Source organism: Enhydra lutris, unplaced genomic scaffold, assembly GCF_002288905.1.
Source record: "Enhydra lutris kenyoni isolate GAN:26980312 unplaced genomic scaffold, ASM228890v2 scaffoldscaffold9, whole genome shotgun sequence".
Classification (NCBI taxonomy): domain Eukaryota; kingdom Metazoa; phylum Chordata; class Mammalia; order Carnivora; family Mustelidae; genus Enhydra; species Enhydra lutris.
Window position 1 is genome coordinate 52668405 of NW_019154093.1, and position 21601 is coordinate 52690005.

The window sequence follows — 21601 nt, forward strand, 5'->3', positions numbered from 1 at the left end:
GCAGTTCATCTAGGAATTACTGAATAACACCTCACTGTAATAGCAACACTGGAAACGGAAAGACAACAGAGTAATGTTTTAAAATCTGGGGGAAAATATTTCTGACCTGTAATTCTATACACTAAGTCAAATTATCAATTGTAAGAGCAGAACAAATATATTTGCAGATATGCAAGGATCAAAAACAAAAGCCATTTTTCCCTATTCAGAAAACACTACTGGAGAGTGTGCTTCTCCAAAATGAGGGAGTAAAACAAGCAGAAAGGAGATCTGGAATACAGAAAATAGAGAATCCATTACTAGAGTGAGGAAAAAGTATACCAGGATGGTGACAGGAGATAAGATTCCAGGCATTCGGTTACATAACAGGTGTAGAGGACACAGCCTAGTTTAGAGCAAGAGGATGAAGGACTCTAGAGGAAAGGTCTTCCATAAACTGAAAGATTATGAGACATGTTCAAGTGATGTAAAGGATATCCATAGTTTTGTAAAGATTTTGGGATAAATTAGTGGTACTAGGAAGAAAACTAAGCAAACAGGAAAGCAATGAATTGACTACCTTCAGGGAAACAAACTAAAAAAATTGCATAAGGAAGGAAAGAAATGCTATTGTTTGTAATCACATTTATTATCTGAGTAAACTGTGAATAACAATGTAAAATTTGAATATCTAACCAAAATTTATGATCTACTATATAGGAAAATATATTTAGGAAGGACAGAAGAAAAGGTGTGTTTGTGTATGTGTCTATGGCAGGATTATTAAATCCTTCTTTCCCATATCAATAGTTAATAACTAAAAGTTAACAGATAATAACCAAAAGTCAATATATAATAACTTGAACTTCAAAAATAATCAAGAATTGTAGTGTAAGAGTATTGTTTAGATATGTGGAAGTAAATTCCCAAAGAAACAGAAGTGTCGAAAGTACTTGACTGAAATTGGGAGTAGGAGATGGAGAGGGGCTAATTTTTCCACTGTAAGACTCATAAAATTATTAGTCTTTTAAACTTACATGTTCAACTTAGATAAAAATTAAAATTATTGGGGCGCCTGGGTGGCTCAGTCAGTTAAGTGGCTGCCTTCAGCTCAGGTCATGATCCCAGGGTCCTGGAATGGAGCCCCACGTCGGGTTCCCTGCTCAGTGGAGAGCCTCTTTCTCCCTCTCCTTCTGCCTGCCTCTCTGCCTACTTGTGTTCTGTCTGTCAAATAAATAAAATCTTTTTAAAAAATTATTCGATAATATAATTAAGTAAAATAAAAATATTTTACCTAAAATACTCTGTTATGGCAAGCATGAGGTATCTCCTTATAACAGGGGAGTTTCTGAGGCCTGGAAAAATAAAAGTCCAGGCTTAGAGATAAATAACAGCTCAGCAGACAGTCTAAGAGGCTTTGCCCAAGGTTAAATTACTTACTGGAGACAAACATACTACTAGCACCGAATGTTCTGACTTCAACTTACCTTCGATGCCCTACATTAGGGAGTTTTTCAGACTATTATTAAATATTCATCCCTAGAATTTTATCCCTTTTGGATGATATTATATAAACATTAATGAGAAATGGGAATATAGACTCAGAATTGACATTTCTTGAGCACCTACTATTGACATCCACTTAAGATATCTTAACCAGTTCTATTTCCATAACAATCTGATGAAGTAGTAGTCATCTCCATTTTACAAATGAGGAAATTTAGGCTTCTAAAAGTAAATTACCTTGCTCTAGTTCACACAGGTAATAAGTATGAATCCGGGCTTGGAACCCAGATTTGTCTAACTCCCAAACTTAAATCCTCTCAGCTTCTCTTCCTTATGTGACTACAGAGGGGCATGAAGGTGGCAACAATCAAGGATCACTACTTTTGTATCAAAAATAGGTCTAGTGGTAGGTGTAGCACCATCTGGTCTAGGTTGCTGGGTGGATGGATAGGGTGCCTTGCCCCTACCTATCATCTATTTCTATCAGAGACTTACCACATTTTATCACAGGTAATCATTTGGACATCTGTCTCTCTAGACTGAGGAGCTTCACCAGGACAGGGAGTGAGTACCATTCATCTGTGCAGGCTCAGCACCTACCACAGGGCTTGCCACAGAGTGAGTGCTCAAGAAATATGCAGTGAACTAACCTGTTAGTTTCGGGCTAAGGCATTAAGGGTATTTCATGTGCCCTCCGGACAAACTTTCCTATACCTAAATCTCTATCTTTAGTCAATCCAGATGGTTGATGGTTTAATGAGAAAACTCTAAAGGGGGTGTGTGGGTATCTCAGTAAGTTAAGCATCCAACTTTTGATTCTGGCATAGGCCATGATCTTAGGGGTCATGAGATTTAGCCCATGTGGGTTTCCATGTTCACCCTCTCCCTCTTCCCTCCTTCTACCCCTCCTTCTATCTCACACCCACACTTTCTCTCTCTCTAAAATAAATAAAATTTTTTTTTTAAAAAGCACTAAAGGGCATTATAAATCAAACATCAATGTTTTGGGGGCGCCTGGGTGGCTCAGTGGGTTAAAGCCTCTGCCTTCAGCTCAGGTCATGATCTCAGGGTCCTGGGATCAAGCCCCGCATCGGGCTCTCTGCTCTGCGAGGAGCCTGCTTCCCTCTCTCTCTGCCTGCCTCTCTGCCTACTTGTGATCTCTCTCTGTCAAATAAATAAATAAAATCTTAAAAAAAAATCAATGTTTTTAAATCCTTTCTATGAAGCAGTGATTTTTATAAGTTTAGTGAATAATCAGCCTCTTTTATTTTTACCTGAAGTGCCTAGTTTCATAGACCCCTCAGTCTGCTCTACCTTCTCAATTTTGAATCATCCAGGCTGAAAGCTAGATCTCACCCTTGATTCCAGCCTCATCTGGAATTCCCACCACATCTACTCAGACTTGAAACTTCACCAATTCCACCTTGTTAATGTGTCCCTTCTTCTCATTCCCATAGTCTTAGCACAATCACATTTCACCTGGATAGAGGCAGAATTTTTTTCAATCTCCTTTTCCCCAGATTAACCCCATACCGAACAAGAAGGGGGAAAATTTAATAGAAGAATGAAGGAGATCAATTAGTTCTAACTAGAGGTAATTTATATGAGAGAACCCAGAATAATCACTGGCACAAAATAGAATCCCAAAGCATGTTTGAGGATTTTGACTTGTTTGTTTGTTTTGGTAGGAAGTGGGGGTCAGGAAGTTTGTCTGGACGAGGTGAAATTTAAGCAGGCCTTGAAAGAGAAAATCCCTGTGCCTAAGAAATTTATTTTAACATTTCTGTGATAAAACAGGTGTCATTTGTCAAAGGCTGATTTTTGCTTCTTTGCAAAATGAAATATGAAACCTATCTCACAAAACTGAACTGCCATGACCAATACATTATATCACTTATGATAAGTATGCTGTATTTTACTGTGGAACAAACCTTGTCTCATGCATAGCAGTCATAAATCATGAAGCAAGGATGTATTTCAAAAGAAAAGTAAGTGCCTATAACTCAAAGACAGTGGCTTCTCATTTAAATGAGAAATTAGGAGGAAAGTTTCTATGTGGGAGGTTGCCATTTGTCCACTCTCCCTTCCTGCTAAAACATCAGTTCTTCATTTAATTATTCACTTCTTCTTCCCGAGTACAAGTGTTCTGTCTGTTCTTTAGATAGTCCTTATGCTGTTCTGAGTAATCCTGAGAGCCACCGGTAGACACTGAAACCAACACTTCCTTGTGATCTTAACAAAGGAATTGAACTACTGGTTCTTTCTCCCTCATTCTCATTCACTTCCCATAAAAAAATTAAAAAAAATAAAAATAAATTATCATATAAAATGCTTCTGTATTGGCAGGGCTAAAAGAAGTATGTTAGATTCTACTTTGTTTCAATCAATAAAAGAGCAGTGAGGAAGTTTAAAAAGTAAAGTTGAAGCTATAATTAGATAAAAGGGTGAGATAAGACAAAAATTCATGGTGCTGTGCTGTGCTCTGGAGGGTGTAGGTATTTCCAGGACCTGCAGATGGCCCTGAGCTGGTGAGCTGTTAGGCATCCTTTAACCCTGGCTGGGTTCTCTCCTTCCTTATTGCTATCTTGACTGATACATGTTTGTGCTCTCTGAGTTCTTAGAACATGAAGTTATCATCAGCCATAGGATTATACTAGTAGTAACAGTTACAGTAATTATTAATACTCATTGACTGCCCACTCTGTGCCAGGCACCGTAGTTATCTATCTCTTTATATACCTAATGTAATTCTTAAAAAAATCCTATGAAGTAAATACAGTTATTGTCTGCATTTTGCCACTGAGAAAACTGAGGCAGAGAAAGGATAAGTTACTTGCCCAGGGTCACCAAACAATCAAGAGCAAAGCCAGAACCTGACTGCTTAGGATATTTATTCCCTGACCCACAGGTTACTTGAACGAAGTGAATGGAGCTGATGAATGTTAGACTTGGCAGGACATTGCTGCCACTCTTCCTGATGACTTGACTCTAACTGGAAAAATTTTCAACTGGGATTTCAAAACAACATGGCTGCTGTCATTCTACTGCCTTACACAAAAGCAGATAGTGTTGAGCAGAATGACGATCAGGCTGGTGGCCTGGGACTGAACAGAAGTAGAAGTAGATTCTAGGAGTTGGGTTAAATTTAAAAATACTGCGCTAGAGGAAGTGTGACATTGGGCAGATTTGAAGATGGTTTTGAGAATGCAAGTTGGCTAATGAGGTAGGATAGTAGAAGGCAGATACTGTCTATGACCCAGGCACCAAGCTTGAGTGAAGAAACAGAAGCATTTGTATCTTTAAAAAACAGAGGTAGTGTTCACTTTAGAGCAGCAGTTCTCCATTTTGGGCTCACGTTGGAATCACATTTATAGTTCACCCTCTTGGAGAACTATTTTAAAAAGGCAGATGCCCAGGGCCAGCAGTTTGCTGAAGCCAGTTTTAGACTGATGTGCAGGTTCAATGTTAGCAAATCTTTTCAACTCCATGTCCAGTGGCATCACATTTGTTGCGTGAATTTATGGAAGTATTTATACCATAGAAACTGGCAAACACTACAAATTATGGTCTTTTCTTGGGAGAGCCAGTTGTTAACATTTACCAGTATGCTACTGCCTGGGTCTACTCTCAAAGATTCTGATTTAATTGGCATCATTTAGAGCATATTAGAAATGCAGACTCTCACCACAACCCATGACCCCTGGGCTATTAAATCAGAAACTGCACTTTAATAATATGGACACAATAAAGCTCATGAAGCATAGCCCTAAACACTGGTAACAGGCAGTTGCTTATAGTCCACTGACCTAATCATACAAAAATGAAAAGACAGAAGCAGAGACTAGCAATGAAGAGGCAAGGGCACCTTGGTTAGCATGAAAAAGGCACAGCCAGCCCACAGACTAGAGGTAGCTGGGAACCTTCTGCAAGGTTAGGCTGATATCTCAGACCTTTTTTCTCTATACTTACATTATCTACCAATATCCTACTCGTGACTTTTTACAATATTCTGTGTCAATCATCTTTGATGTTTCTTTAAAGAACTGTGAAAAGATGCAAAAGGGAAATATGTAGCTTAATTAAGCAATACTATATTTCACAGCACTGCCTTTTTAAAGCATTCTTACTAAGCTCATAAAACCTGACAAGATGAAAGTGCTAGGAGACAAAGCATCGAGGATAAGGTTAGGTATATCCAGAATGAATAATGACTTCACATTGTCTTTTCTTGGGTTCTAGAATTGAAATGTTTTTACCAGGTATCCCTTCACACTCAAATAATATTTCTTATTTGGTTTCAGACAGCTGGACTCTGCTATTGTTGAGCTGAGGAAAGCCTAACATGAGAGAAGACCTCTCTGTAACTTTCAAGTCAAGCTCATAGGCAGTTCAGTGAAAAGGTTTAGAAATGTTCCAAACTACATCAATGAAATATTGAACACTCAATGTTGAAAATAATTATGGAATCATTAAGTCTGGGAGAATCTTTAGAAATCCAATCTGAATCATCATTAAATCCCAAAAAGATCTGTTTCCCTCAAAGAGCATGCAAATAACTTCCTGATTCTTTTATCAGCTTCCACCAAAGATAGAGAAGGAATGTCATTTATTCACACACCAAAACTTTACTAGATACTTGCTCTATGCAAGGCACTGTACTGAATACCTGGGATGCAAAGATGGATGAAATAGGTCTCACTTTTATTGATTCATGGATGATCCAAGAGACACATTGCTGCAGCCATCCACTCCCTGAACTACTGCCTACCAAAACTTTCAAAGCAGAAATCAGAAATCTGAAACTATTTCTCACTGAGGAAAGACTATGGTTGGCTCTGAATTTCTAGTGACTACTTATCTAAAGAACTGTATCATTTTAGCAGAAGAGAAAAATTATTTTTAAAATAATGCAATGAATGAATAAATGAAGATAAATGACAACTCTGGATTATTTCATCAGAAACATTTTTAGTTGGTTGGCCAAGTGTGGCAGCATTTACCTCTTAATCTGCATGTTGGCATTTTCTGGTTGAAAATAAAATTCAGCTTGCCTGACTTTTTTGTCCTTAGACAAATTCTTAGCATGAGACAGCCTGTAGAACCAGAGGTGAGTGATGGATAGGAATCCATTCTATGCATCGGCTGTTCTGCCAGATAGGATTAGAAGCTAAAGGGAAAACCAACCAGCAAACAAACAGGTTCTCATTTCCAAAGTAAAATAAATAAATAAATAAATAAATAAATAAATAACATTCCAGTTTGTCACTACAGTCTTTTCAGAGGAGAATTCAGAATTTCAGCAGCTTCCCACATGAACACATTGAATGCACTGCACTGATTTGTGCCATCGGCAATCTGACCTGGGAACATGACCCTAAAAAGTAACCATTTTCTAAGACTTCTATTTGTTTACATGCTATAAAGCATCTTTTCTCCCTCTAGTGACCCAGCTGTGTCTTGGGCCACTTAAGGAGATGTCTGAGATCCCTTTGTTAAAAACTGGAAAGTCAGCATTCTTGTATGGACACAAAGGAGAGGGCCAGCTGCCCCCTCCTCTTATTCCTCACAGTTCATTCAACAACAACAACACAACACAACACACTTTTTCCATATGTAACCTCAGATGAGACCGCTGATTCCTAAACTGTTTACAACGATGTGGAATGGCCTGCAAGCCAATCCAAAAGTACATTGCCTGGATCATGTCAAATCATATCCTTTCCCCTCTGTGGAGCAGAGGCCCTCCTTTGGCCTGAAGTTTGCTTGGCAGGCAGAGTGGGCTTGTTGCTCCAGCTGTGTCTGATAAGCAGATGACAAGATAAAACATTATCTTCATTTGAGTCCTTCACTAACTAGCAGAATGTAGAAAATCAAAGGCCTCAATCTTGATTCAAGGCAGTAAGTGCGAATATTACTCACTTTTTACTAAATGTGTGAAGTGAACTTCTAATTTGTCTTGCTGATAATTCGTGAGTTATAAATATGCTGAATAATAAAGTATCACAAAGTCTTTGAAGCTATCTTCTCAAAACTGGGAATACTGCTGTGTTTTGTTTTGTTTTGTTTCAGAGGTATATATACAAATAGCCAGAAATGAAATTAATTCATTGATAGTGAATTATTATTACCAAATAATTACTATTTTTTACTAAGCTTTACATTCTATAAGGCATGTTTGCATCCATTACCTCTCATAACTTTCGCAAGCTTGTCAAGTGTGTTGCAGTACGCTATAGGTCATAGATTGGCTTGAATCCTGCTACTCAACTTACCAGATGCGTTACTGGAGGCAAGATACCTAACTTAGCCGAAGGCTCAGTTTCCTCATCGTGAAATGTGGGTTAACAAAATTTAAGTCATAGGAATCTGTGAGACTTATATTAGATAATCTTTGCTAAGTTGTCTTATAAGTATTACATGAGATAATTATGTAAAGCTGTTAGCACAGTGTCTGTCATGTGGCATATGCTTGTTAAATGGTAATTCTTACTATTATTAGACAGGACAGGGTAGATGACTACATTCAGAGATGGTAAGTGATTGCTTGAGGACATAAAATCTGTTATTCCAAACACAGAGGACCAGAACCCAGGCCTTCTGCCTCTGACTCCTATATACTTCATCTGTACACATGAACTTTTTCTTCATGCAAATGGTACTGTACTAGATGCAGCAAGGGATGAAAATAAATGTTAAAAACACAGTCCAGACTTCTACTTCAAGGCAAGATGAAGTCATAGGAACTAGAATTACTTTTCTGCTGAAGCAGCCAGAAAACAGACAGAATATATAAAATGACAGTTTTTAAGACACTAGGCATCAGGCAATGAAGTGTAGTGGTCTTTGAAAGATGGAAGAAAACATGGTGTGAGCCCTATAATTATCCCTGCTTTATACTTTGAGAGAATTTCCTGGGTGTGGCGCAGGAAGGGGAAACAGAGGAGGCACACAAAGGACATCCTGAGGTAAGGACATGTAGCTAAAAGCTGGGGAGAGGAAGGCAATAAGTCAATAGGGCAGAGTACTAGAGAGGACACAGCTACACAGAGAGAAAACTCTGGAAATCTACCATGGGTCTCCTTGGGTATTCAGCTGAATACTGGTCAGTGCTTGTGTGTAAAGAAATCAGTAACAGAAAGATACCCGGAAGATCTTCAAATATTTGGAAACTAAACACACTTTGAAATAACCTAAGGTCAAAGAATAACTCAAAAAAGAAATTTAAAAATATTTTGAACTGAATAAAACTGGGAACACAACGTCAAAATTTGTAGGATGCTGTTAAAGCAGTACTTAGGAGGAAATTTATAGTATTAAATGCCTATATTAGAGAAGAAATGGTCTCAAATCAATGACCTCAACTTCTACCTAAGTAAACTAGAAAAAGAAGGGCAAATGAAGCCCAAGGTAATTGAAGAAGAAAGAAAATAATACAGATCAGTGCAGAAATCATTGAAATAAAAAACAGTGAATGATAGAGAAAAATCAATTAGACCAAGCACTGGTTCTTTGAGAGCAATAAAATGTATATAAGCTGCTAGCTAGACTGATCAGGAAAATAATAGAGAGGATACCAATTACCAACATCAAGGAGTAGGGAAATGACATTACAGATTCCTCAGATATTAAAACTATGATAAAGGAATGTTATGACAATTTTATGCCAATAAATCTGATGACTTAGATGAAATGGATACATTTTTTCAAAGATAAATTACCAAAGCTTACTCAACGAGAAATAAATTGGTTGGTCCTATACTTATTAACTAAGTTGATTTTGTAGTTAAAAACCATTCCACACAATAAACTCCAAGCCCAGATAGCTTTACTGATAAATATTTATGGAAGAAAAAAATACCAACTGTGTACAAACTCTTCTCAAAAACTGAAAAGGAAGAATACATGCCAACATGTTATATGAAGTCACAACCTGATACAAAAAGGAGACAAAGACATTATAAGAAAACTACACAAACAACAGCAAAACTTAGCAAACTGAATCCAATAATATTTAAAAAGAATAATACACATGTCCTGGGAATATAGGATTAGTTTAACATTTAAAAAAATCAATATATGTAACCATATTAGCAAACTAAAGAGTAAAAATTATGTGATAATCTCAGTTGCAGAAAGTGCATTTTAGAGAAAATCCAACATCAATATTGGCCAAAACTATCTAAGAAATCTAGGAACAGAGGGTACTTTTTGACTTGTTAAAGGACATCTACCAAAAACAAACAAACAAACAAACAAAAAACCCAAAGTGTTAAGTAAAATCTACTACATAAAACAGACAAGAGCAAGTGGTTTTGATGAGGTAATGTTCAAACTCCCATCCCCAGCCCTCCTTTCCTGTGGAGCCTAGGACAATGCCACTTGTCTCTGAGGGTCCAGAGCCTTGGCCTGAAAATCCCACTATAAGCTGTGGGGACCCATGGAACCAGGCCATCACTAAACAGTTATTGACACACTACTCCATGTGATGGTTGTGTCTTGAACATGGCCAGTAATCACCCTCTGGGTAGAGGTGGTATACAATGCCTTAGTTCAAGACTACAGTCTGGCTATATGCCTTGCATATAGTAGGTAGTCTATGTTGGCTGGCTTACAAGAAATAGCTATATAAAGTGTAAGACTATAGAGCGATGATTTGTGCTTCTCAATCTGAAGAACATCTGTCAACACCAGGGCTGCCTAAATCCATTAAATAAGTATCATGCAGCTTTCTTGAGTTTTGATTTGACTTAAAGATTGGTGCAAAAGTTATTTTTGCAGAATACAATGCATATTTATCTGTATTTTAAAGGACAAAACATGAGACTTAAAAGAAAATTCGGGCTGGTGGCAGATAGGCTCAAGTTAACAGAGTAGGTACTCATTTTCCTCTGTTACCAGGGGTTCCAAAGTGAAGAGGCTTGAGAAGCACTGAATGAATCTAAATGCATCATGATGTTGCAGATAAGGACCCAGATGGTTTACAAGGTTTATTTGAGGTCACAGTTAGATAGAGGTAACTCTTTGTGAGGTATCCTAAAGGCCTACCCCTTCAGAAGAAAATGGGGAAAAAAAATGATCTGTTCAAGAAGTAAAAAATTAGATTTAAGAACTTTCCATATACCAGCTGACCAAATGAAGGGGATTGGGGGGCACCAACACAGCTAGAGTTAATGTACTTATATTTTCAAATTAATTAGGAAGACCATATATACACTTGTAAAATCCTATAATCAAGACCATATAAAATAAGTTCCAAGTAAGAATACCCTGAATATATCAGGCAGATAGTGGAGAGAGAGACAGCACTTTCATCATTAGGACGGAAACTTTCAGTTTGGTAGTCTCCCAATGAAAAGAAGGGGAGAATATATTTTTCCTTCCTAAACCAAGCACAGAGCTGACTTGAAACACCCTAAATCCTAAAAGCACATTTTCACTATGAACTTAAGCTAGAGGTATTCTGCCCAGGTAGAATGGGGTTGCCAAGGCAAAGGCTGGATTACATGACCTACCAAGTCCCTTTCAATTTCTAAAGGTGTATGTTTCTATGATGACACAGATCTGCCCATTTTCTGCTCTGTGATGAAAATTTATAACATGCATTTGCCGAATGCTTGCTTTGTGAAAGGGGGAGAATTTGTTATTCACCTGTTTAATTTCAAATGAGACCTTCATTAGTAGTTTAAAGTGATATACTCTGAGAGGCAATATACTGGTCTCACACACCTGCTTATAGATGTAAACAGTGACCCAACACACAATAGCTCATGGAGGAATGAGCAGAGGGAGAGGCTCTGTGGCAAACAGATCATGGCATATTGGCAATACTGCAAGAGAAACTAGGAGAAAATGGCTTAAGGAATCCCACACCAGAAAGTAAACTATCTTCAAATCTTCTACTACCACCAAACGAACCCTTTGTTAACCCAGACACTTTCTAAAGGGGCAAAAACACTTTCGATCAGCAGCACTCCCTTGAGGGCTTCCACTGAGCATCTCCTTTGATCTTCTGCCACACAGATGTTCACTTGGTTAGCACTCAAGAAAGAAGCAGACAGATTCATTAAGAGACAGGCAGACACACAAATTCCTCTTTGGAAAATCCACCACAATTTTTTCTTAAGTGCTCGCCTTTTATGATTGCTGTCAGGGACCTTTCAGTTCAGACTGTAGCCATGCCTCTTTCATTCTGAGAGCTACTGAGGGCTCCATCACATGTCAGGCTTCTGCAGTAAAGCACTAGGCAGGGCAGGGTTGAAGAGCAGCAGGGAGGTAGGCATCCTGGCGCCTGATGCCCTGTTCCTAACACTACATTCCAGTCTTCCTGGCATTACCCCCTTTACCATGAGTTGTCATTAATTCCTTCCAGCTTCTACTCCAAGCAAATCCTACGTCCCTGGTTATATTTTGGGATTCATTTGCTGGGCCAGTGCCTAGTGTGGTTACACATGTGTAGCTACTATTGAAACCTAATATTGCACAGTAGAATACTGGATGTTGAATTGGCTTTCTATTCTAATGGCTCATTAGGCAAAGAAGAAGACAATTGCCTCTCCACTAAAATCGTGTTTTCTATTACAGCCTGAAGGGCCTCTCTGATTTGCTCCTAGACCCTGCAGGAAAAAAACAAGGACTGCTGAACCCACTGACTTTCCCCAGACCTAGCACATTGTTCCATCCATCCCACCCCCCAGAGTCAGCAAAACTCTGCTTTACAGCTTCCTAAAACTCTCTCTGGTTGTAGTCATATTGTGTGTGGCCTCAGCAAGAAGTGCCATGCTACACTGTGGGCTGCTAGGGTGATGGGAATAACCACTGATAGTGAGAGGAGAGAGGTGGAACACTTGCAGTCTTTAGATCATAAGGAAGTTCACCTTCTATCTGATTCAGTCTAGTAATGATATCTCAGAGCTCTCTATGCTGAGGTGGGGGCTCATCTTCATATAAGGCTTGAAGGATATAAAGCAGTGTGCCCAGGTTGATGCCCAAAGCTTGAGCCAACCCCTAGGGCAGGGGGGCTGAAAGAAGTGAGGTAAGTAAGAAGATGTGGAATGTTAAGCAGGAAGCTGAGTACAAACCCATGGCAACAGTAGAAGACAGGTCAGCAGGCTCCCAGGCACCTGTGGACTCATACACCAATTCTAGAACCCTCCTTCAGGTCCAGAAATTGCTCCTTGTGACCTGCCACACTTGGTTCATAGCATGTAGATCTTTCATGACCCCCACAGGATAGTATGGGGGAAGGCAGGGTTTGACAATTATTTCTGCATCATTGATCAAATTGTAAAATACATCCAGATGACTAAGAAACTCTTTCTGAAACTGAACAAGATAGGAACAATTAGTCAAAGTGGTCACTAAGCATTTAAGTGTCTTGATGAAAATTTTTCAGTTTACAAGAAGCCATTTTTCCAGGGGGCAGTCAAGACCTATTATTTTGAAACTTTCTTAAGTAGTTTTGGGTTTGCTCCCTTTCTTTGGTATTTTCCTTGGAAAAATTTGACCATTTGGAGAGCTTCCTAAAAAAACTATGCTCATAACCTGCAGACATGTAATCACCCTATTTATCTTACCACATTTCTGGTACCAGTTGTCAAGTTATTATGCTTTGAAAAGTACCAGTCCCTTTCTACCTTCTCCAACCTTAAGGGAAAGCCTTGATGGAAACTGACTTCATTAGCAGCTCTCGACAGACCCTCAAAACAGCAGAAAAAGAGCAAAACACTGGCTTCCTTCAGAAGTTTGTAAACTGAGGAACAAGAAGACTTTCATTTATTCTTTTTCTGTTCTGTTCTGAGTGGATTTATGAGGTGCTAGAAACAGGAGCTGAAGATAAAAATCTTTTGTTTCACAGACTATATATCATGTTAACCTTTTCCAGGTTACTGCCTTGTTAAGGACTTCCTCAAAACAGAATTGTAAGAAGAGACATGAATGGGCTGTTTATGAAAAATGGGTTTGGGAGAGGTTGTCTGAGGAACTGGATTGAGTATAGAGGTTAAATAACTTAAAAGGTTTGTACATAGCAGGAGAATTATTTGAAGGTTCAGAGACTTAAAAAACCCTGTGGAGAAAGCCTGAGGCACTCTATATCCTCAAAACCAACACCATATTCCAGGATTCTCTCTGGTTCAATTTGGTTCAAAAAAATCTTCTGAATGAATCCGAATTAAATTTATAAGACTAAAGGGAAAGATGAGACTTTGTAATATTGTGTTGGTTTCTGAGGGATTTAAGTATAAATGAATGAAATAGAAAACACAAAGCCAAGAGAGACAACCAATGAAACCAGCAATTGGCTCTTTGGAAAGATCAACAAAATTTACAAACCTTTAGCTGGACTGACCAAGGAAAATAAAGAGATGACAAATTAACAAAATCAAGGATGAAAGAGGTGACATTACTAATAACTACAGAAATTAAAAAATAATCACTTTGTGCCAGCAAATTAGACAATTTAAATGAAGTAGACAAACCCCTACAAAGCCATAAATTACCAAACTGACTCAAGAAAAATAGAAAATATGAGTAGACCTAAAACAAGAAAATAGATTAAATTAGCAATTAATAATTTCCCCCACAAAGAAGATCCCTGGTCTCTGTGGCTTCATTGGTGAAATATATCAAATATTTAAAGAAAATATAATACCAATCATTCATAAACTCTCAGGAAATGGAGAGGAGAATACTTCCCAATTCATTCTAGGAGGCCAGTATTACTTTAATACCAAAGCCACAAAGAGACAGCTGATGAAATGAAAACATGTTCCACATGAACAGAGATACTATATGTATCAAATGGAATCAGCAACACATGAAAAGGATTATACATCGTAACCATATAAGATTGAGGCCAGCAATATAAGGTTGGTTTAACGTATCAATTAATGTAGTGCATCAGATTGATGGAATAAAGGAAGAAGAAAACATGAAGGTCTTAGCAGATGTAGAGAAAGCATGTGAAAAAACACAATACACTTTCATAATAAAAACTCTCAAGAAACTAAGACTATAAGGACATAGTCACAACCTGATAAAGGGCACCTGCAAAAAATTCACAGGTAACACCATACTTAATTTTGAAAGACAAAATACTTTCTCCCTAGGAGACACAAGGGTCTCCTTTCACCACTTCTTCTCAACATCCTCTTCTTAGCATTGTACTGGATGTTCTAGTGAGTGAAATAAGGGAGAAAAAAAATGAAGCTTCTATGTTGGAGAGGACATGGTACTGTCATTATTTGCAGAAAACATATCTTATATGTAGAAAATACTAAGAATCCATTAAAAACCTATTAGAATTAATGAACAGGTTAGCAAGCACACATAATGCAAGATCAATACATAAAGGTTAGTTATATTTCTATACTATCAACAATCTAAAATAAAATTAAGAGAACAATTACATTCACAACAGCATCAAAAAGAATAAAGTACTTAGAACTAAATTTAACAAAATGAATGGTGGACTTGTACACTAAAATCTATTAAACACTGCTGAGAGAAATTAAAGAAAATGGGCTTACATGTATGGTCATTTGATTTTCAGCAAAGGTGTCATGGTAATTCAGTGGAGGAAAGCATAGTCCTTTCGACAAATAGTGTAGGAAAAAACTGGAAAGTCACATGCAAAAACATGAACTCAGATCCTTATTTCACACCTTATATAAAAATTAACTCCAGATAGATCACAGAATAAATTTAAGAGCTAGTACTAAACAATTTCTAGGAAAAATAATAGGAGAAAACTTTGTGGCTTTGGATTAGACAGAGTTCTTAGACATGACACCAAAAGCATAATCCAGTAAATCCATTAAAAAGTGATAAAATTGGGAAAGTTTTAAATTTTCATTTCAAAACTTAGAACTTTTCATTTTCTTGTTGGTGTCTTTTTAAGTGCAAAAGATAAGCCATAAACTGGGAGAAAAAATTTGCAAATCACACATCTGATAAAAGATGTATATTCAGCATATATAAAGAATTCTTACAATTCAGTAATACAAACAGTGAAATGGGCAAAGAAATGGACAAAAGAATTAAAAAGCTATTTTACCAACAAAGATACATAGACTACTAATAAATACATGAAAAGATGTTCTACATCATTACTTATTACAGAAATGCAATTAAAAACCACAATGAGACACTACTACATACCTAATAGAATGACTATAATCAAAAAGACAAGACAATTCCAAGCATTGGTGAAGATGTAGAGAAACTAGAACCCTTTTACATGGTTGATGGGAAGGTAAAATGGTGCAGAAACTTGGAAAACAGCTTGGCAGTTTATTAAAATGTTAAATATAAACTTATCATACAACCCAGAAATTCCACTTCTGAGAATCTACCCATGAAAAGAAGAAAATAAAAAAAGCATCTACCCAGGAGAAATGATACCACACATCCACACAAAGACATGTATATGAATGTATGCAGAGCATTATTCAAAACAGCCAAAAGCTAGAAACAATCCAAACTGACAGAAAACAACCTAACAACTGGTGAATGAATGCACAAAATGTGATATAGTCATATAATAAAATTCTTTGGAATGAGGAACGGATGAATGCTATAACATAAATGAATATCAAAAATATTATGCTAAATGAAAGAACCGGATGCAAATGACAACATATTGTATGAGTACATTTACATAAAATGTTCATCAAAGTCAAATATGCAGAGATAGGAAGCAGATCAGTGGTTGCCTTGGCAGAGAACAACTTCAAATGGACAGGAGGGAATTTTTTTGTGATGATGAAAATGTTCTAAAACTGGATTTAGATTGCAATGATGGTTGTACAGCTCTATAGATTTACCAAAAAACCATTCACTTATATACTTTAACAGTGAGTGAATTTTATGATATGCAAATAATGTTTCAATACAGCTTACAAAAAGAGTAAAGGGTAAACTGTTCTATAGTTCCCAGCTATAATAAACCTGACATTTTCTAAAATTCTTCCTATTTATTGAGCACTAAGTAAATGTCAGGTATTGTTAAGAGTTTTATGAAGGTTGTTTATATTTAATTATCATAATCACTCTCTAAGGTCAAAATTATTTTCCCATTTCATGTATGAGGAAACAGCTACAGAAAAACAAAACTCCAGGGCCATGGAGCTAGTAATCTGAAGAGCAGGGATTTGATCCCATTATTTGTGTGGTAGCCAGGTCCAGGCTTTTAATCACTGCACCTTAGTATCTGTCTGCAGACTTCTAAGCAAATTAATTTTGGCTCCATCTGATATGTGAAAGACACTACCTAACCTCCCACAGATTCATCCTTTAATATCATTATAGACCTGTGAGTTTATTTTCCTCCTTCCTGCCTGGGTCATTCACTTTCCCATCAATTACTGTGCTTCAGTGGTTTTTAATCATCAACTGTGTTCCAGTGGTGTTTTAATCTTCACATGCATCAGGTAACTGCTATAGTGCTTGACACCTTGGATTAACAAAGCAGAGGACTCCAGGCTATGAAGAGAAATTCTGAGTGCTTGGAAAAGCAAGTTCTCCATAGCTTAAATTTTGCATTAACAGTAGGCCTTTGGAGTCTATTGACTCTGGCAACTCTTCGGAGAAATATAAATTGATCACATAGTGCATATTATAAAAACCCATTTGTCTCTAAATGGTTTCGCATGAAACACAGTTGATTCCACAGTTTAACCTTCTAAACTAAATCCTTCTCTAAAGCAAAACTCGAAGAAGAACCAGGCTTCATAAATGAATTAGTGGATTTTTTCTTTAATAACAAAAAAGAGCATAAAGTTGAAAGGTCCACTGGGTAGATCTAAAATGTGGGAACAATTCATAATTGAGAGCCTAATGTTCCATTAAAAAAAAATCTCTTTGAGGTATCATCAGACAAACTTAAAAATTCTCCACCACTGGCCATTTCCAAGTTCAGATGCCAGTTTGACCACACATTTTAAACATGTGTCTGGAGAATTTTATGTAGCTCCTTTTACAAACTTAAAGAGAAATATATTCTCTGCTACCAAAGAAAATTGGTCTATTGGGAGGATTTAGAAATGGAAAAAATGTAGAAAATAATCCACAAGTAAATACTAGGGCAGTTTCTATTTGTACCTATGCCTGCACTGGTTATAAGTTAGGCTCTTTTGAAGACTACACACACATAAATGCATTTTGGAAGAAAGGTAAGGAGAAAGAAGCCATGACCAGAGGATGGTATAATAAGAAATCTAGTCCATTTTACTGCATGGTTGTTGCTAAAGCAAAACGTCAACTGAAACCACCACGTGGTGAACCATGCCCCATAAAAGAGCATATTGTTGGCCACTTAATGGGACAATAAACTAATAAATCAACATGTTATTCCTGTAGCACAATTGCAACCAGAGACTTTTATCTTCCATAGTCAGACAGAAGAGACACTTGTTAAATTTTGCTTTATCTTTTATTAACTAAATTTAAATTTTTTAAATTTTGCTTTATTTATCAGACAGTTCTTTAATTAGTAGATGATTTTCCATTCATCTCTCTGTGTTCACTTAAAACTTATTATAACCAACTTTTGAACCCACATATTTGTCTATATGTTTAAACCAATTTCCCTATTTCAGAGAACAGGAAGTTCAAAATGAACAAGCCCAACTGTTGTTAGAAAATAAAAGTAATCTCTGGGACTGTGGACCAGAGTAATAGGAGTTAGTCCATAACGAAGACCACAGGTTGGCTATGGCAAGGGGCATTCAGCCTGTAGGCACAGGGCTATGCCCCCAGCGCACAGCTCCTGGACTAGGTTAGACAAGACTGAGACAGTGACAGACTTATCATGCTGGCATTGTCTGGGCCATCTGAAGGCAAGGATGGTGGGCACAGACCCCAGGAGAAGAATTAGGTTAGTGCCCATAGTGCAAGATAATTCTCAACTTGGACATGGCTCAGGGAAAGAGGAATAGAGGATAGGTCTTAATGTGGGCGCCAAGACAACTGTGTTCACTCCTCACCAGCACCCCAGAGTCGGAGTATGCAGAGAGGCCAGTCCTGGGTCCCTCCTAGTGTAGAAAGCCTGAAGTAATACTGTATACACTGAGGTAGGTTTTCCTCACCATGACTTCTGGAGCAGGTATAACTGTTAATACCCACATTTACAGATGACGCCCTGGTGGTAGAGAGGGCAATGGGTCTGCTATAAAGTGTTTAGTGTATTAAAGATGGAGCTAGGCTAGAACCCTGTCTTCTGACCCCCAGTCTGATATTCCCTCCAGCGAAAAACACTAACTCTCTGAAATTAACAGTGTAAGAGAGGTTTGCTATTTCTTCTTTTCAATGTAGTCATAGGAGGAAGACTGGACTCTAATTAAGATAACAAGAAGGACCCTGTTGTACCAGCAGCATATAAAACCCCACTCTGGACAGATGGTTTTAGCATTTCCCCTCATGTTCCTTCCCTGTTCTTTTTCTTGGTTGGTATCCTGCAGCATGTGTCTTAGGAGACCAAGGTAGAACTGCCAATTGCCATTCTGGCTAAGGGGCTCCATGGTTTCCATTCAGAGGTAGGGGTTATAATTCCACATTTGAAATTTGGTTTGGATTGAACTTTGGACAACAATTCTCATATTCAAAGGGGGAAAAAAATCTTCTCCAAAAGGGCTTTTTTTTTTTTTTAAAGCTTTCTAATTTTAAGTAAAAGAGAAAAAAGGTGACACCTCCAATTATTTTTGGTGATTATCAGCAGCATCTTTTTTTCCCCCAAAGATCATCATTCTACACAGCACAAATTGACTACTGGAATGTCATCAGGAACTGCTATTCTGGAATCTGCTGAAAACGTGATCTGGACAGAAGAGGAGTTCATATTTCAGAGCATCAGATGTACTTTTCCAAAATATCTTCTAAAGACCAATCTGTCCACCATCAGTCTCCTTAGTGGGATTCTGTGTACAAAAGCCTCTTGGGAACATAAATAATGATAACTAGCTAAAAGGAGGTATTAAATATTATTCTTTGCATAATATTTTAAAGTTTGAAAAATTCTTTTCCTTCCTCTGCCACATTTAAACCTCTTAAGTGACTTCTATTTTGTTACACATGAGAAGACTGGAAAGCACCTCGCTCAGTTTCTCACCAGGCTCTTAGGGATGCAACTGACTCAGAACCATGAGCCACATTCATGACCTGTCAATGCTTCTCACAAATAATTCCTTTTAAGTAGGCTCCATGCCAGCGTGAAGGATTTGAACAGGGCTAGAACTCACGACCCTGAGATCAAGACCTATACTGAGATCAAGAGTCAGACGCTTAACTGACTGAGCCACCAAAGTGCCCCACAAATAATTCTTTAGAAAATAAAAAGCCTCTAATTAGTTATGTGAATATGAGGTGTCATGTGGAAATAAAGCTTTTGAATTTGCTCAGTGCTGCATTTGGTACTCCCTCTAAGGTGAAATGCCACCACACCTGGGATGGGCTCTGTGACTGCCAAACTTACTGTTCACTAAAATTCAATGGGGTGAAAATACTGGATTTCACTTAAACACCTATCTCTCTGGCCTTTCAACATGCCCCAGTCTGCTGTTAAGAATGAGAAGCAAATCAGGAATTAGGAACCAAAGCTGTCTGCCTCCTGCTTCTCTGAGGCTTGCATTTGGGCAAATAGGGAGGGGAGCTAACCTGACTCTACACTGTTTTCCCTGAATTAGAGGCAGTCACGGACTCCCTTTCCTGCATACCCTTAGCATTTTTTTTCACAGCATATTCCATGTTATATTACGATTTTTTTGCTTATACTGTAATTCGCCCTATGTTGGGACCCTTTATGAGGCTGGGACTGTTTGTCATTTAAATAGCACACTCCTGGGCAGAGAGGATAGGCTTAATGAACACCCATGGAATGAATGAGTAGGACATAAGGAGGTTTGCCCGATGAGTGAACTCAGAGACCCATGGAACATTTGCACTAAAGCATCCCTATCTGGCAGGGATCTAATGGCAAAGGTGCACTGGCTAGATCAATTATCTAACCCATTTCTGGTCAAAAGAAAATGTTGTCCTAGAGTTAGAAAGTAATTCATGTTCATTTAAAATTTGTTTTTCATGTCACAGAGGGTCTTTGTTTATAGATATGGTGCTACCTTTCCATAAACCAGAGGGCAGGCACATATCCCTGTTCCAACAGTGAGGGTGAGCTAGATCAGAACATGCATACTCTCTCACCTTTCCCTGCTAACCAATTGCATATTTACAGGTTGATGAGCCTGGGGTTAAAGTGTAACCTGGGGTCAGCATGCAAGAAAAGACAAAGATGAAGGGACATCTAGCTAAATCAGGGTCAAGGAAAGTGGAACACCTGTTACAGATTAGTATTGAGCAAAAAGGCTCTCACACTGTGATAAAGATGAGCTGGCCCTTGGTCTTTTTTCCTCCAGTATTGTGAGTAAACTGGTAGGCAAGTGTCCTCCTGACAAAACTTACACTCAGAGATATTAAGAGGTGGGATGGGGCGGCTCTTCTGACTCCAGATCCTTTCACTAGCACTTCTATAGCACTCGCTGCTTCCAAAACACTTGATGAAACACATGTTTTCTTAATTAATCCTCGCAAAGGAAACAGAACATAGCTGTTAATAATCGACTGTATAGGCTTTACAGTCAGATTGACTTTGGTTAGAATCCTGGCTTCCATTACTTGCTATAGGACCTTGGGTAAAGTTTAACCTCCCTGAGCCTCAGTAACTTTCTGTAATGAACACATAATAACACTCCCTTTTTCAACGGTTGTTAAGGTTAAATAAGATAATGTACATATATTATTTGGCCAAGTGCCTGGGCTATAAAAAGTGCTTTAAAACGACAGCTGTAAATGATGTAAATATTCTTCTTACCCGTTAGAAGACACTTTCTGCTTGCCCACCCCTAGAGAGCTGTTTGGATAGGCAAGCAAAGGAAGACCTTCTGAATCAAATGCTTACTCTGCACCAGGTCTCAAGGATCTTGGCTTGGCATCCCGACAGTGTCTATTTAGTCACAGTTCCTGCTGACTTGAATCAGCCTCCTGCCCATGTCAGGACCAAGCCTGCAGTTTCTCCTCATCACATGACTCTTCTCTCTAACCTTCTCTAGCTCATATTGCCTGGCCCTGG